The following is a 6749-nucleotide window of genomic DNA, read 5'->3' as shown; positions in this document are numbered from 1 at the left end:
ACAGGCTTTCTTAAAGTTGAAATGTTAGATAATGTATCCGATTGAAGGGAGGGACAACAAGATGTAGTAGCAGTGTAATTGAATGACCAAAATATCCTCAGTAAGGAAACAGCCGGACCCAACACTTGAGCTAATATAAAAGTCACTCCCCTGGTACAGGACTGGTAAACAGCTTGTAACATGCAGCAGAATCAGCAAGATGAATGTATACATTTTGAGATGTACTCACGGCAACCTGAAGCCAGCGTGCAACTGCTCCAATTCGAATCAGCTGAGAGATGTCCCAAGAGGGAAAGTGCTAGCAATGCACTACTTGTTGAACCATGAAAAAATGACGGTGGCTGGATCAAAAGGTAAGTAAAACCAAGTACTTGATTGAGTCATCTAATAACAAAAAGCTCCCAACAAAGTGAGAAAGACCTCTAACGCGTATCAGGGCTGATAAGTAAATAAAGTACTCGGTTTTACTTACCTTTTGATCCAGCCACTGTCATTTTTTCATGGTTCAACAAGCAGTGCATTGCTAGCCCTTTCCCTCTTGGGACATCTCTGAGTTGTTTTAAATTTAATAGTTTGTTTGGTTAAAGGGGCAAAATACCAGTCCTGCAACTTTTTGTCATTATTTTTTGTTTACATTTGAGCACATTTCGGAAGCAAAATTAATCAAACATGCAATACACATTGACGTAAGCGTATAGACAAACTTGTGATCTCTTGGATAAAAAGGGTGACAGTTGCCAAGTTCTCTTAGGGCCTGCAACAAAATGTGCTCATCTCTACTCGTTACCATTTACTAATGAAACTGCATCATAATTAGAACCTGCATGTTGCAATTAAGATTAAATTGCAATGTCTCACTTCTTATCAGATTCATCCATTAGTGCTTTTCTTTAATAGATTGGTTGGCTAGTGGTTTTATTTCGTGAATTGGTTGGATAGGTGTTTATTTAATTTAATTATTTTGTTTTGAAATAACCTAATTGTTATCGTATTGCTGTTTTGGTGATAGATACATGTTATTCATGTGTACTTTAGGCTTTTTAATTATTTTATTGTTGAGGTGTTTAGGTGCTTGTGTATTTATTTTATTATTGTGTATTTTTGGCCTTAATGGATTTTATTAGGTTGACCATTGAGTGCTATAGTGGCTTATCATGCCCATATTATGTGGGTATGATATATCACTATGCCAATCAATGGGTACAGGGTGGGTATAGTGGGTTTGGGGTGGGTGGTTAGGCCTCCAGGGTGGGTAGCGAGGGATTAACCCCTTAATCACTATAGAGGTTATTAATCAGTAAGGTGATTAAGGGGTTAGGGGCCAGTAGATTGTATTTTGTTATGTACTCTAGCTGGCTATGGAGTATATGGACCTGCATTATTCTGATGAAGATGCCCTTTATGATGCAGGGGTAAGTAGAACATTATTTATTTACTTTATTTATGCTGGCTAATGTTTGATTTTATAATAGACAAATGAGCTAATATCCATATCTGGATAATAGTTATTTTGCCCATTAATGTACTGTATGTGTTGTGGGGGGTTGTTGGGGGTAGAGGAGGTGGGTAGTAGGGTATTTTTTTTATTGTGGGTAGAGAGATTGGGTGAAGGGGTAAGTAGCCCCAAGGGTGGGTGTTTAGGCATTCCTGGGGGTAACGGGACTGATTAACCCCTTCATTACCATAGCGGTTCCCATCGCTATGGTAGTGAAGGGGTTAACTCTTCCAGCAACTTTCCAGGCAGGCCTAAATACCCACTCTGGAACTATACCACCCCCTCTGTTCCAAGAAACAGGCAATTGAGGTTTAACTCCTTCATTGCCTTAGCAGCTAGCCACTAAGGTAATGAAGCTGTTTTAATATACATTTTAATACTATTGTAGATGAGCACGGGACCTCCGGAGCAGAACCGCATTGTTAGAGGTCCAGGGACAACCTGCTTCCCAAGATACAGGCCCCGTTATGGGGTGCCTGTATCTCCTATGCATATTATTCCCACATTCACGTGACATATACATTTAAATGTATAGGAGATACCAGCACCCCATAACGGGGCCTGTATCTCAGGAAGCAGGGGGTCCCCGACCTGAAATCAATGCAGTTCTGCTCCAGAGACCCCTTGCTCATCTGCACTAGTATTAAAAGTGATATTAAAATATTTTGATCGTTGGCGAGATATGCGAAGGGAGAGGCGGCTCTCTCTTTGCAGCTCTCTCTGCAGCTGAAAGAAATCGTCGAGTAAGCCCTTTTGAGAGAGGCGAACATCACGTCACTGGCTACTCACCCGCTTTGGGAATTTTGCTATCTCAGGTAATCGAGGCTTTCGGAATATCGTGAAAGCAACGCTCAAAAAACTGGAGCTGTAACTGGCCCGGTGATTTTTTAATGAAGGCTTATAGAATAGGCCCCTTAGTCTTGGAGATTAAGCAAAAAAAGACTACTAAAATGGTGCATACTGTAGTACGCATCAAAAAAGCTGACAAGGAAAGGCTAAAGGACCTCAAAGTGTATAGTATGCTGAAGAGAAGAGAGGGAGGGGGATATAGTTTAAGCTTAAATATATAAAGGGTTTCAACAAGGTGCTGGAGAGAAGCATATTTCAGAGAAAAAGAAGTGCTAGAACAAGAGGCCATGCTCTGAGGCTGGCAGATTTAGGGGAAATGGGAGGAAGTAACGTACTTCTTCACAGAAAGGGAATGCTTGGCATAGATGTAAGGCTATCCTAAATAGAAAAGAAGGCTGAGGATCAAACAGGATCTGAAGTTTTGCATCAGACAGGAAAAAAACTGTCAGACTACTATATGTGGACCAAGCGGTTCTTTTCTGCCATCAAATTCTGTGTCTGTGTTTCTAGGTCAAATAAACGCTTCAAACTCATCATATAATTGTTGTAAAATACAATAAAGATAACAGAGGTATTGTTATCTAGTAAAAGAAGAATTTTGAACATTTGAACTTCAAGAGGATAATAAATAGGGGAAAATAACTTTTTCTTAGCTGAAAAAGTTTAGAATTATTTTTAGACATACTAAGCATGTTGACCTTTGGTGTCAAACATGTACTGCTATCGGTGCCAAAATCTTAACCATAAAATGAATCTGCTAGGATTAAGGTTTTGGCCATAAAAAGACTAAATGGAATACTCTTCCTTCACTGATTGCTTAGCTGATAACTTGCCAGGAGCTAAAAAAAAAAAATGTTTAAGTTAGACTTCCAACTCTTAACATTTATTAATGCACCTTACTATGTTATTGAACAGCTACTGTATATGTTAGATTCACAAATCATATGTATTTTAAATACTTTGCTTTTGAAAATAAAGAAGAAGCTAGTACTCATGTTTTATATGTCCTTATCATTTAATGTTTTCCATGTATAGCCTCTTCATAACTTAATACCCTACACATAGAAATAAAATCATAAATCACACACAAAATAATACATTGGAGCGTGGTGATCATTTTATAAAAAGTCAAAAGTAAATATTCAAAAGTGCTTCAAAACATGTCCTCATGGTTCATAAATGCCAGCAACTCTGTCACAGTATTAGTAGCACGGCAGCACTAAAATGCACCATTATTCTAATAAAATGTTTTGTATCAATGAGTAACAGCTCCCTGCTGTTGGTACTTAACAATGATACATTTTCATAAACCAATACAAGCACCTTGACTTATATGAACTCATAGTTCCATTCAATAAACACTTATACTGCTATAGTGTTCTTGTTTGCTTCCTATTATAGCACATTGTAAATTATTTGAGACAGATCCTCCAATTAATCCTGCATTGTGATTGTAGGACCAAATTTAACAAGTGTTGCATCACCCTTTATTGAGAACCTACAGTAAAACAGTACTAGAAGGATAACAATTATAGTAAAAACAAATATAAGAAGGAACTGATGTGCTTTATCAGTTGCAGATTAAATAATTCCACTAGATAATAATATAATAACATATCCAAATGTAGCCATGCTGTAAAATGGCATACAGTTTCCTCTCATGCTGGCAGTAAGCTTGGTAAGTTACAGGGTTGCCAGCATCAATCATGGAGGTTTGCCCTCACACCCTGGTGGGGTGTCATATGTATTCAAGGGGAGTGGTAACATGCTCTGAGTCCACCGTTAGTGAAATCAGAGATGTGCCTGTTCCTGAGGTATATAAGGCACAGCACTGCCCAAAGTTAGTGTTCAAGTGTGTTCTACAAGGCTGAGTTCAGAGCAGAAGGCCAAGGTGTTCACTAGTGAGTTAACTAGTGACACAGTTCTAACTTAAGAGCCAGTAGCAGCAAGGCTGGCCGGGCCTACACTGTGTCCAGGGACCTGGCACAGGTGGTGGTCTCCCTGAGGGGAGAGGTGATCCAACTCCATTGGGAGGGCGGACCTTTGGAAGGGAAAGTACAGACAATGATCGGCTAAGCTGCTAGCTGTGAGGGGCAGCTTGCCCATACCAACTACAATAAAGATGCCCTTGATCAAAGAAACCCCAATGTGTGAGTGTGAAGTTACTCCACAGCGGACGGCATCACCAAGAAGGAGTTCCTCATCAGAACCATCTCCTTGCGGACACAGAGGGTGGTGTTAAAACCAACACTAACACCACCCTAATCCCTGTCAATATTTTTAAATACCTGGGCATATGGTTTGACTCCCACTTAACATTCAGGATGCACAGTAATAACCTGACAACCAAGACCTATGCCAAACTAGGGGTACTTTACAGGAACAAATCCTCCCTAAGTCTCCTGGTCAGAAAGCGTATCGCACAGCAGATGCTAATGCCAATTATTGACTATGGAGATACAGTATAGTATATGGCTCGGCACCTCAAACCCACCTTTGCAAACTTGACACCCTCTACAATTCAATTTGTTGTTTTGTTCTCCAATGCAACTACAACACACATCACTGCGAAATGCTCAAAGAACTAGATTGGTCATCACTCGAGTCTAGGCGCAAAGTTCACCTTTCCTGTCTTGCCTTTAAATTCTTTATGGGCAAGCTACCCAGCTATCTGAACAAGCTCCTCACCCCTACCACATGCAGCACTTATCATCTGAGATCTGACTCCAAAAGACTGTTCATGGTCCCAAGGCGCAACAAAGTATCCGGTCGTTCCTCCTTCTCTTACCGTGCACCCCAAAGCTGGAACAACCTACCGGAGACTCTCACATCCACTACCAGTTTAAGTTCTTTCAAATCTAAGGCTGTCTCACATTTTAATCTGGTCTGTAACTGTTTCATACGCCCATAATATATATTTTCTTTAACTGTGAGTGCAATGTCTTGTATATAATGTATACCCTGTTCATTTATGTAACTGTATTTGTACCCATGTATTATTTCTCTTAACTCTGTGCCCAGGACATACTTGAAAACGAGAGGTAACTCTCAATGTATTACTTCCTGTTAAAATATTTTATAAATAAATATTTGCCCATTTAAAACACAACATTAGCCAGCCAGCATAAAGTAAATAAAAACCGTTCTACTTACCGCTGCCAACATGAAGGGCGTCCTCGTCAGCATACTGCAGGGCCATGTCCTCCGATGCCAGCAACAATACATAAAAAAAATACAATCTAATGGCTCCTTACCCCTTAATCACCTTAGAGGTTAATAACCGCAATAGTAATTAAGGGGTTAACCCACTCTCCCCAATTACACACCTGGGGAGGCCTAACCACCCACCCCGGATCCACTATACCCCACCTGTACCCATTGAGTAGCATAGTAGTACATCATACCCATATAATGTGGGCATGATAAACTACTATAGCAGTCAATGGTCACACTAATACAAAAGCATGACAGTCAAAAATATACAATAATAAAACAGATACAACAAGCACCTAAACACCCAGAAACAAAAATTAAAAGCACTAGCCAACAAGCAATTAACTAAATAAAACCACTAGTCAATCAATAAAATAAATAAAACCACTAGCCAATCAATTAAATAAATAAAACCACTAGGCACTCAATAAAATAAATTAAAACCACTATGCAATCAATTACATAAATTATACCACCAGCCAAAATACATTTAATACCTAAAAGCAGTAAACAATAAAAAGAAATAGAAAATAAAACAGTCAATAGAAGAAATGCATTTGCCAAAAAATGCATTTCCATTGTAAACATCGTGAATTTAACATGGGGTTATTGGATTAACCGATGAAGATAAAGACAAAAGATATAGAAAAGCAAGAAATAATCACAGATGAAGAAAGAAGAAGATGATGGAAGATTACAGAAAGAAGAATTTTGTTACCTGTCCTGGATCTTCACGGTGGATGGCGTTGGATTGTGTTTCGTGACGTCACGGTAAGAGAACTTGCTGATTCCCCAGGATTCGGAAGGCCAACGCTTCAAAAGGTAAGATAAATATTGAATGTATGTACCTTTTTTTTTCCAGGTTTTTTTATTGGATTTTCTTTTTTTATGTTTTTCATTGCTCATTGACTGCTAATGTATTAATCTGTGTCTGTTTAGTGTGCAGATGAATACAGTGAGAGCCAAGGCATTTTTTGGCAAATGCATTTCTTCTATTGACTATTTAATTTTCTATTTGTTTTTATTGTTTAGATTAAATTGATTTGAATTGCGATAACTTGTTTTTTAATTTTCACAGATTGGTTAGCGATTTTATTTAAAGCTGCAGTTCAGTCAATATCCTGCATGTGTGTTTTTTTTAATAAATCAGTTCTGTACTGTGAGAAAATACTTGTAGCATTTTCTTTTTTTT

Source organism: Ascaphus truei, chromosome 1 (genome assembly GCF_040206685.1).
Source record: "Ascaphus truei isolate aAscTru1 chromosome 1, aAscTru1.hap1, whole genome shotgun sequence".
In the NCBI taxonomy this organism is placed as follows: Eukaryota; Metazoa; Chordata; class Amphibia; order Anura; family Ascaphidae; genus Ascaphus; species Ascaphus truei.
The sequence above is the reverse complement of the archived record's forward strand: the minus strand, read 5'-3'. Positions refer to the sequence as shown.